Here is a 12,195-nt window from a genome sequence, read left to right as displayed (position 1 = left end):
TGTGTGTGTGTGTGTGTGTGTGTGTTGGGGATGGAGGGGTGGGTGGGTGCACATCAATACTCTTTCAGGTCAGTTGCGGAGAAGGGTCCGGCACAGAGGGAGGTGTCTCAGCGGTCATCACGAAGGGGAGAGAGAGGCCAGCAGAGCAGCCTGCAGCCCCCTGTGAAGTCCCATCTATCCGCTGTGAGGATTAAAGCTCTGTATACTCTCAACACACACACACACACACACACACACACACACTCTCTCTCTCACACACAGACACACACACACACACACAGAAAAAAAGACAAAATCATAAAACACAGACATACACATACACACACTGTCATGACCCCATCACCACCTCCAAGGGCTGGGTGACCTGCGTCCCTGTCTGGGCACTCCAACCCTATTCCACTGTGCCCTTCCTAGTGGAGAGGTTACTGAGTGCGTTGTGTCTCTTCTTCAAAAGGAGCTTATTCTTTCAGGACTCGGGGGGTCAACTTATTAAAAAAAATAGTTTTGTTTACTGTGACTATCGCCCTTCAAAAAAAAAAAAAAAAAAGAACAATCCAACAATTTTCTACCCCCACCCCGACCACCACCACCCCACCCGCTCCACCCATCACTATTTTTTCTTTCTTTTTCCTTCTCTGTGCTTGACTGAACGACTGTTGTTGCTTTGAAAGGAGTTCTCAGTTAGCGCCCACAGTAAAGGGCGAGGAGCTGAGTGCCGTCATGTGATGGGGCTGTTTCTTCCAGTGAAATGACGCAGTTGTGACCACCAGACCTGCTCAATAGGGGCCTTTGAGAGCGTGTGAGTCTGGGTAGGACCACACAGCTCATAAATACAACTCATCCCTCGCGGTGCACAACCGCAACATCAATGGAACGAGCACTGTGATGTGCATGTATGTATCGTGTGTCTATGTATGTATGTGTGTATGTGTGAGTCTGTGTGTGTGTGTGTGTGTGTGTGTGTGTGTGTGTGTGTGTGTGTATTTCTGTGTTTATAATTTTGTCTGTGTGTGTGTGTTTGTGTGTGTGTATGTGTAAGGTGCCACATGCATGCAATGGGGAAGACAACTTTCTGGGATTTACAAGAAAAGCCAATGGAAAGCTAGGTGTATGATAACAGGGGTTTGGTGTGTCATCAGAATGGCCAGATTTAAATGACAGGAACAGAACTAAAGTGGACCTCCCACTCACAACCTGTAGAGGTCTCTGATGCAGTAGTAAAGGACCCATCAGTCACTGTAGAGTCGACACTGCTCCACAACAGCACCACTCAACTGCTCCAGCCGAGAACATCAAGGCAGACACTTCTGGAGATCCAGAAGATCCAGTCTAAAACTCCAAGCCCTGTGTGGACCACGCGCCCTGTCATACACCACTGCAGGTTCTCCCTACAAAGTACAACCTAGCACTGTGGTTTCTCTCCATCCATTCACCCCTTTGTATGCTGCATGAAACTCCCCCCACCCACCCCAAAATCTGGAGTCAGTAGCCCACATCATGAACAGTTGTAGCTCTCTTAAAGGGCTGTGTACTGCCAGACCCAGACATGACAGACGTGTGGACCTCATAGCTGCTCAGATCCCAAGCAGAGGAAGAGCAGATCTATAAACACACCACTGTTAGCTCTGAATGCTTTAACTCACCTGCAAACACCTTCTCTGGAATTACAAACAAACTGGACATTATCTCCATTTGTCAGAATGACAAAAAAGTTTAAAAATTTGAAGTGTCATGCGCTTTTGATCTATTTATGGAGGACCCATACTGTACAAAAACTCTAAAATACCAGCCTTTGATCTCTGCCATTGAGAATCTAGGATAAAAATGGCAGCTCGTTGTGTTAGTGTTTGGTAGCCTAGGTCATGTACATAGGTTGGCGGTCCGTGGACTTTGCATTGGGGGACTATGTAAAACAAAGGCCAAGCAGCTAGCAAAGTACTGTTCCATATCAGCAGTTATAGGAAGCATGTTTATTTGGAAGAGACGATGTTTCCTATACCCTCGACCTGTAAAATCTTATGATAGATTGCTGAACTGCTTTGATCTACTAGGATTATTCAGACGATTTGATTCCTAATGTACCTTGTGACTTGTAAAGTAGAACCAAGATGGAAGCTCCCACACAGGAGGAAGTCAGGAAAGCCATTTTGGCACTCCGCAACACCAAGGCTGCTGGTCCCAATGGGATCCCAGCAGAGGCCCTGAACGCTGATGTAACAGCTAGAGTATCCATGCTCCATCCTCTCCTCAAAAGAATATGGGAGGAGGAAAAGGTCCCTCAAGACTGGAGACAGGGCTTTATTGTTAAACTCCCAAAGAAAGGAGACTTAAGCATTTGCAAAAACTACAGAGGGATCATGCTATTATCCGTCCTGGGAAATGTGCTTAACAGGGTTATTTTGGAGAGAGTGAAAACAACAGTGGACTGGCTCCTAAGAGAACAGCAAGCTGGTTTTAGGGAGCAGAGATCATGCACAGATCAAATTGCAACATTGAGAATCATCATCGAGCAATCCATTGGAGTGGAACACCTCTCTCTATATGTAAATGTTATTGATTTGGCTGACAGCCTGGACAGAGAATCTCTATGGGATCTCATTAGTCATTATGGGATTCCAGACAAGTATGTAAATATAGTGAAGACAACATATGAGGGAATGGCATGCCACGTGCTTCACAGGGGGAACACAACATCAGCGCTCAACGCTACAACTGGAGTGAGGCAAGGCTGTCTCCTCTCTGCTCTTCTCTTATCGGCAGTCGACTGGGTGATGAAAGATGCAGCCCAGGGGAGAAGAAATGGTATCCAGTGGACTCCTCCGACAGATTATTTGGATGATCTTGATTTTGCAGATGACATTGCACTGATATCACATACAAGGGAACAAATGCAGAACAAATCAACAGTGCTTAGTTGACACAACAGCCGCAAAGTTAGGATTTAGAATAAACATCGAAAAGACCAAAGTTATGAAAATCAATAACAACAGCAACGCCAAAATCAGATTGCAAGATAGAGAGGTGGAAGAAGGAGAAACATCATTTAGATACTTAACAAGCATAGTGGACATACTACAGGAGAAGGTGGAGCAAGACGTACGAGTACAAATAGGAAAAGCAAGGACAGCATTCATCCTTCTAAGAAGACTATGGACTGCCAAGGAAATATCAACACAAACAAAGATCAGACTCTTCAATGCAAACGTCAAAACAGTGCTTCTGTACGGTGCAGATACATGGAAAACAATTGGTAGACAAATTCAAAGTTTCATTAATGGATGCCTAAGGGAAATACTTTTGGCATAAAATACATATTGTGGCCAAACAAAATCAGTAATGAAGAGCTATGGGAGCGCACAAACCAACTGCCACCAAAGATGGAGATTCGGAAAAGAAAATGGAACTGGACCGGACACATCCTACGCAAGGATCGAGCAAACATCACCAGGCAAGCTCTCAGGTGGAACCCCCCGGGATCAAGAGGAAAAGAAGGAGGCCACGTAACACCTGGCAAAGGACCTGGGAGGATGAAATGAAGAAAGGATGAAATGAAGAAAGGAGGACATACAGTAGTTGGCACACCCTTGTTAAAGCAGCTCAGAACAGACCCAGATGGAAGCAAATTGGAAACATAGGCGTTTAAAGGCATACGTCAAGTAAGTCAGGTCACAGGTCACAGGTCATACAAAAGGATTAAACTGCTTTTTACACGAAAGGATCCTTCAGAGATATGTCTGGTACCGCAAACACTAGAGGTGTGTAGAAAGCAGCTACATTAAACAGATACACTTTTTACACACAGTGGCGCCATCTGCAAATCCCATCCATATAAGTGTCCTGGAGGAAGTGGATGTGGTCCTAGCATTCATGGAGCTGGGATATACCTATGGCTGCTTTACAGAATAGCCCTTACACTGGCCCCCTCTTACCTTCATGATTCCTCTCTCAATGGAACTGGCCTCTGAAATACACTCTTGGCGGTGGCACTAGGTATGCTGGACGTACGAATAGGTTTGGAGCAAATAAGCTGAATGCTTCGAAATTCTGGTCTGAAAGCTTTCACTGAGATTGGATGCTCAGAGTAGAACCCTGGGTGTCTTCATGCCACAATTGGCTATCTTGCCAGCCCTTTATTATTTACTGTGAATGCAACACAGCTGTGAGATGGGTAGACTCTTGCAAGGGCTAAATCTGACAGAAGGTAGTACAGATATGATGTCTTTCAGCACGTGTCATTTAACCAGCAGTGAGAGATATGAAATTAGCTACTTCACCACAACCTGTTCTCAATGATCAGAAGGGGAAAGAATCTCAATGTTGAGTCTGTTGATGTTTATGACAGAGGCATATTCGTGAGGAAAACATAAGACCTATCAGCAAACAGACACAGTATTGCGATATTAAAACACAAATGTTCAAAAAAATACATTATGTATTCTACTGATTATACTCTTTTCTTGTGTCATCAGTCAAACAGAATAGTTCAAATATTAATTGTCACTTTGCTTACAGCCTTATATCTGCTTGTGAAATAACTTTTACAAATCATTTGGTATCAATATAGTAATCTTTATTAAACATATTTTTTTATTTATTTTACTTGTTTTTGGAAAGCAAGAGAGCTCTTCACATTCAGTTTTCAAGACTTTTTCTTCATCATAGTTGACGATACTTACTGGAAGATACAGACTGGAGAGATACAGTGGTGCTCTGTAATGCAATTGTCTACCAAACAGGATATTTGCTTTGTGTTTAGTGAGTTAAAAAACAGAAGATTTAGTGGAGATGACTGCAGAGGGTAGAGAGACATATGTAATTTCTAAAAGCAAGATCTCATCTCATATTTATGATACTAAACTGTATTATCCAGTACCATTGGACACAGAGAATAACATTGCTATCCAGCCAGCAGCAATATGGTTTATGATTTAAGAGAAATAAAAATGTTACACAACAGTATCGAAACAGCACCAAAAGGAAAAGAACACAAAATACACGAACAGACCCACAGAATGGATACTTTAGATCTGAAGACTAGAACTGGTGCCTGACATATAGCCAGGCTTACACTGAAAGAGCAACAGGGGAGCACATGGGTTTCCTAAGGCCCATCTTATCTCGGAATTAAGGTTGGCTTCCTTTGGCGGACTGTCGGGAGAGTGGCTGGAAAGTCCAACGGCGAAATGCCACAGAGCTGATTGGGAGCGTTGCATGTAATGATACCTGGGATTGCCTTGCCCACTCAAAGGGCAATGGAGCCCGTCCAACAGACAGGGCCATGTGCCAGATAGATAGAGGAAAGGATAGGGAGGAAGAGAGAGAGAGGGATGGGAGAGAAAGAGAAACATTGAGAAGAGAGGAAAAAAGAGGGGGATGATGGAAGAAAAAGATTGACAAGAATAGGGAGAGAGAGAGAGAGAGAGAGAGAGAGAGAGAGATGGAGAGAGAGAGAGAGAGAGAGAGAGAGAGAGAGAGAGAAGAGAGAGAGAGAGAGAGAGAGAGAGAGAGAGAGAGAGAGAGAGAGAGAGAGGAGAGAGAGAGAGAGAGAGAGAGAGAGAGAGAGAGAGAGAGAGAGAGAGGAGAGAGAGAGAGAGAGAGAGAGATGGAGAGAGAGAGAGAGAGAGAGAGAGAGAGAGAGAGAGAGAGAGAGAGAGAGAGAGGAGAGATGAGAGAGAGAGAGAGAGAGAGAGAGAGAGAGAGAGAGAGAGGAGAGAGAGAGATGGGCTTGGAGAGCTTCATCCTCAAGGATGCCTGGAGCACCACCACTCTGGCGATCTTTATCGGCCAGAACATTTTTTGGACGAGCTCCTAAACAGCTGTTTTTGGACGAGCTCCTAAACAGCTGTTTTTGGACGAGCTCCTAAACAGCATTCTGAGAAGAGATCGCAAGCGATAAAGCCAGCATCTTCGAAGAATGTTATCAGAGCTTAACTCATCCATGGACTATTAGATTTGGTAGCAAGCGGCTAGAGTGGATAACGCACTGTGTTCATCCATTGTGCCCGTGGTCACTGTCATGATGCAGCCCTGATGACACGCTATTGTGACCCATCCGCTGATATACTTCATGGCTGACCACTCACACGTTGGATCACTGACATATGCGGGGGGACAGCTGTCCAAACAAGACAAATGTATGGAGCCGGTCATCCCTGCGCGAGCGAGCATCACAAGTTGATGTGCTTCAATCCCTCGACTCTTTTGCCTCATTAACAGCTCAGCTCAGGACGGCTGTTGGCTGGTCTGCTGAGGAAGGAATAAGTGGATGAGAAAAGCTCTTTTTATTTGGATTTATCGCTTGTGAAAGCTCTTAACAATAACAGGGACAGATTCAGTCATGGTGGTGTCCGTGTGTGTGGCTGGCCTCAGGTAGTGTCTGTCAGTCTGTGAATTAAAAGGAAATAAACTCATCCTTTGGAGAAAAAAGAGCCAGTCACCACTGCATTGGATGTGTCTGGAAGTGCTAATGGATTCATCACATTCACACACACACATACACACAAAAGGGAAATGTGGTCACTTGCTAAATCACACAGTTGAGGCAATTCCACAGTGTGACAAGCATTTCATTATGCATCACAGTCACCATCAGCAGTGTAGCACACAGGTTTCATGGACCAAGCACAAACCACAAACCACACCACTGCACCCCATACAATCCTGCCATCTGTTCAATCCTGCCAGAGATTGGGCTATGAGTCTCTGTCTGTTTCTTTGTGTGTGTGTGTGTGTGTGTGTGTGTGTATTCACCTTTAGTCTGCACTCATTTATAATTCTTTCCTTTATGTTCTGGCTTGAGAATGTGAGTAAAACATTTAAGTTTTGATGCAAATACCTTGTAAATACCGTTTGATGCAATTTCTATACGGTTAAGCCTACTCTTCTATCTATATAATCCATACTTATGTATGCATGTCCTATAAGTGTTCAGTTTAAGGTCAAGTGGCTGACCCCAGGCACACAAGAATAAAGGGTGGCAGAAATAACACAACATGACCCCCCACCCCCCATCTGAAGAAACAGTCTTTTCAGAGTAAAGACTAACGGACTAAGGCCTAGTCCACACATACCAAACCGATCTTTTTTTCCTCCGTCTTCCCTGGAACCGTATCAAGAATATTTGCGTCCAAACGGATCCATCTCAACACGACTCAACACGTTACTTCATACCCCAGGCCTATAGGTGGCACTGTGTCTTTACAGAAATTCACCAAAACTTGCAAAACTTGCGCTTTAAAAACAGACAGAATAGGCTACGGCGAAATGGCTAGTGCAAGGAAACCAGAATTGTTTGTGTGGACTGATGGTGAACTGTCAACTGTAGCCAACTCTAAAACTAATAAACTTTATTTTACGGTTTGTGAAGGGTGCAGTCCCGTCCTTTATTTGGCTAACGCAGGTAGGCCTACTAATCACCTTTACTTTCTTTGGTTGTAGGATAGTCCGTGATTCACATTAGTTTTGGCTATCACCGCAATTAGGCTACTAAACGCAAGGCTTACCCAAGTTCTAGGCTATTCTGTCGCCACATTTATAATATTGCTATAAAACCTTCGTTAGTAACAGTCAATACTTTTGCCTGCATCAAATCGTGCATTCGCATTCAGTGTGCTACCATCGGCTTAACGTGAGTTCTAAGCGTCTTTGTATGCTTATATCTGATATATGTTGTAAGACATGTAAAATAAATGAATGACACTGGCACTACGCACAAATTAATGTAGCCTAAACTTACACCGCACTTTCCTAATAACTTAAGTTCTCTCGCGTCACTGACAGTAGCTAGAATGCATAAAAAAAACACCGGGAAAAACAGTGTTCAGTCCACCAAGTCATAAGCTATCAGCGCTGCGCAGCATCAGTTGTGATATTTATCTTAACGGAGTGTAATCGTAGGTAATGTCATGTATGAAAACTAGTATTAGGCAATACTATAAGTGCAAGTCCAGGGCAGCTGAGGTGTGACGATGACATCATCGATACGCAAGCAGGATGTGCGGTTTCGCTGTCTAAACGAACTCAAACGGGCTACAGTTTCAGATTTCTCCACTCTGGGACCAGGTTTCAGAAAAGTGCGGTTTCGGGCAGTGCGTTTACAGGATTCGTTTGGACGCTCGGCCAAGACGAAGCAAAACCTCTGCGTTTAACCTAAAAAGCGTCTCCGTGTGGACAGGCCCTAATGCATATGCTCATCCTTTGTGAACTCGTTACCAACAACACACCCAATGCCAAAACACGAGCACGCACACACACACACGCACGCGCACGCACGCACGCACGCACGCACACACACACACACACACACACACACACACACACACACAGTAAAAACTCTTATCACAAGGTTAGTTGTGTGTCCCCGGCATCAAAGCTGCTCATCGCTGTTGTCTGGGCGACAAGGCTTTTTAGCGGAAAGCATCGCCACAGGGACAGCACACTGCAGTAGCACTGGGCAGCAGCAGGGACAGCACACTGCAGGAGCACTGGGCAGCAGCAGGGGGAGTAGACATGGAGCACTGGGCAGCAGCAGGAGGAGTAGACATGGAGCACTGGGCAGCAGCAGGGGGAGCAGCAGGAGGAGTAGACACGGAGTGCTGGGGGTTTGTCATCCTCCAGTGGCTGGACAGCACCACTTCAGTCTGGCAGAGTGACGGGGCCGAGGAACAGGCACAGGCAGCTACTTCTCAGTTCAGTTCAGTTCAGTGATGGGCGCTTGTAGCTCCTGATCATCAGAGGCGGACAGAGTACACAGCTTCATTACTTTAGTAAAAGTACAGATACCCTTTGCTAAATTTTACTCAAGTACAAGTCAAAGTACAACAGTCAGATGTCTACTTAAGTAAAAGTACTGAAGTACTTGTTTTTAAAAGTACTTGAGTATCAAGAGTACAAGAGTAGCCTACATTTTCTAAATATTGCATTACTACTGCCACAGTGCTTACATTTATGTACAGAAATGTCCTTCATGGAGTTATGAAAAATGTTAATGTTAATACCTTGGAGAATGTAAAAGGAATTGAAAGTAAAATCAAGTCATTTTCATCTTTTTACCATGTTGCCAGGGATAGGCAGTATTTCTAATATATGTATTTAAAATATGTATTTCAAATACAAAAAAAAAACACTTGAAGCGAAAACTATCATTAACTTGTTCAGAAAATTGAAATAGTCTGGCGAGGTGGGGCCAAAGGTTGGCACATTCCCGGGATGGACCTGCTGCGTCTTCATCCATTATTTCGTCCATGGTTTCGTCTCTTATCTAAATCTGACCATGGAGTTGACTTTGGCGGAAAACTGAAGGTGATTGCTGATAGGCTGTCCCAATCAGTGGCGCACAATCCAATCACGTTTGAGAGGGAAACAACAAATTGAGGGTTTCCGAGATTTATCTTTTTTCCTTTTTTTCATAAGAAGTAACGGGTACTCATGGTTATGGATAGAAATGTAGTGGAGTAAAGAGTACAATATTTGCCTCTCAAATGTACTTGAGTAAAGTCATGAGTACTCCCCAAAAATTATACTCAAGTAAAGTACAGATCCCTCAAAATTGTACTCAAGTACTGTACTCAAGTAAATGTACTCCATTACTGTCCGGCTCTGCTGATCATACAAGCACCTGGTCTAAAAACTAGCTGCCATAAATGGCTTTTGTTGCTGGTCCTATGGCCGTCTTGTTTGTTGAACATTAAGCAATATTGTTTTTTACTCTTTAGTTCCATGTATTAGGCCTAGGTCACACTGGATTCATCTATTAATTGTCAGAAGGCGAGAGTGGTCCAGATGCTTGAGAGCATCTTCCTTTGATATAGTGTCTGAACAAGTTGATGTGGCCCAAACTTGTCATGTCAGCGGCATGCCATGATGTGAAGTAGTAGGGTAGCCCAAGCCTGCACGTCTTCACTACTGAAGACCATGATTAGCCTACTACCTCTGTTGCCATGGTTGGGAGGGTGTCCTCAATAGACCTCTGGAGTTCGCCTACAAAAAAGCTCCCATCTTTGCCCATATAAGGAGATCCGGTATCTTGAGATTTTTCCTATGGGATAAATAACATGGGAATTTTGAATTATCACACCTGTTAAACTCTTGCGGGGACAAATAAATTGGAAATGCAGACGTTTTGCTCTTAACAGTTTTGTCCTCTGCCTTCTAGTAGACACTGTGATCTTCCTTACGTTAAGACGGCACACTTTGATTTTTGCTACCCTAGTGCTAACTTGCCATAGTAGCTTCAATAGTTACACTTTACTTGACAGTAGGCTAGGCTATCGACATAAGAGTGACATGACATTGTCATGAACGTGTCATAAATGTTTATGACATAACGTTTCTGTTATTACGTGACATTCGGTTTTTGTCATAACAAGTTAGGGTTAGGATTAGTAGGTTTAGGGTTAGGATCAATTAACAAGGCTTCAATTAACACCCGGATCTCCTTATATGAGCAAAGATGGTAGGTCTACCTTTGGTTCCTTTTTGTAGACAAACTTCTGAGGTCTATTGGGTAGATAGTTTCTGACTCACTTTAAGACAAAATAAACACAGGGTGTGAAAAGAGGCAAAGAGCAGTGAACCCTGTCTGTAAAAGAGCAGCCCTATTTATCAGTGCTTTATTTATCTTTGCTTATATATTTATCATTTAGCTGAACCAAGATAAAAAGTGTATTATTTTCCCCAAACACTTTTATCACAAAGGCTTTGATCATGGTGGGGTTTATTTTTGTCATAAATTGTTTTATTTAATATGAAAAAGAAGCATATTTGTAACAATATACAGTGTAGCAGACCATGTCCCACAATCAACGTCAGGTTTGCAAATTGCTCGATAAAACTAGTCTTTCGCATGAGTTCAGAATAAAACAAACCAACATAATGAAGACATTTCTTGAAGCTGCTTGTCTTTTTGTAAATCATGAAAACAAAACAATAAGATTGAAAGAACACCAATGTCTTCCCCCAAGAAACATAGGAACAGAGGGAGGATAGAAATAATGTTGCTTCTGCAATGCTATGACTTCAATAAACAAGGGTTAGTAGAGACAAAGGTTAAGATTATGAGTCATTTCCCCCGGCAAACATCAACTGAGGCTATAACAGTTGTAGAAGTTGAGTATGAAAATGAAAGCCCTCTGCCTTTTGACTACGACTACAAATGCTAACAAATAGCTCATTGAGATATTTGATATGCACTGGCCTGGTTTGTATAATGCATATTATTCAACGTAGCAAATGGGGGAGTCTGGAATGACATTTGAGCATCACATCACAGGGTGACAAGCGGTCCCCTGAGAGGCTGAGGGAGACGACAAACTCAAAACAAATGACATGGCCTGCTTTTGAGGAGAGCGGTTTCCCCTCCATCTACTTCACAGTCTGTACCTGGTAAAGCGCACCAGCAGAGCTCGAGAGCAAAAATAAAAACCCCTCTGAACGCCACAACCTGGAAGTTTTACAGCTTTGTAAGACTTGGTGCAGCAATGTAACAATGTCTGATTAATAGCTTGTTACTGCTTGTTTCCAAAAAAAGAAAAAACATAGATCTTGCTGTGCGTTTACATCGGGTGTGTTGGTACAGACAGCTTCATGAATCACTATGAAACGCTTCTGCTTGATGAGGTAGACTGAAAACTCTTGTGGGAATGTAAACCATTAAAAAAAAAAACACAAAAAAATTAAAGACAAAACCTGACAGATTCTCCCATGTCTGGTGTTTCATTCTTTGTTTGCTGAATGACAATGCCTATATTGAATAAAATGTCAAGGTATTTTTTTCTTAACATTGAAAGGATTCCACTGTGTGGGAAAGCGTGACTACCATGGGTATTGAAATATTCATGACGCTCTAAGAGTCACCTGGAAGAATGAAGTCAGACGTTTCATATTATCAAAAAGTTACACTCCTAATCGTCCTCCACCGTAACCATGGCTACCTCCCCTTGTAAATGTGCTTTGGATCAAGCAAACCCAGAGATGTAAATTAGCCTACTAATTATCGCCACTCCTAAATCGAGCGCTCTGTGGCAGGCAAATTGGCTGACAAAGCTTTCAAATGAAACACCCAGAGTATTAGCTTTGGAAACCGACAGGAGGACAGGGAAGGAAGGGAGAGGGGAAAAAAGAATGTTTGCATTTCCAAGGGAAAATAATTGCACACAAAAATGGAATGTCACCATTCTCGGTTTTTATATACAAGAG

The 12,195-nt window shown here is 43.2% G+C and overlaps 1 protein-coding gene across 2 annotated transcripts in view; it reads right to left on the bottom strand.

Moving 5' to 3' along the window:
- Positions 1–211: 211 nt before the first annotated feature.
- Positions 212–12,195, bottom strand: part of tspan17 (tetraspanin 17) — a 37,171-nt gene continuing 25,187 nt past the window's right edge. Inside the window, exon 9 of one of the 2 annotated variants that reach the window (XR_006025741.1) lies at positions 212–242. The gene's annotated coding sequence lies outside the window, so the exon portion shown is untranslated. Of the gene's footprint in view, positions 243–10,698 lie in introns of those variants that run through there. The other variant, XM_042074543.1, reaches the window with a different exon arrangement.

The sequence above is a fragment of the Alosa sapidissima genome, chromosome 20 (assembly GCF_018492685.1).
Source record: "Alosa sapidissima isolate fAloSap1 chromosome 20, fAloSap1.pri, whole genome shotgun sequence".
Lineage (NCBI taxonomy): Eukaryota > Metazoa > Chordata > Actinopteri > Clupeiformes > Clupeidae > Alosa > Alosa sapidissima.
Note: the sequence above shows the minus strand (reverse complement) of the source record. Positions and strands in the feature narration are given on the sequence as shown.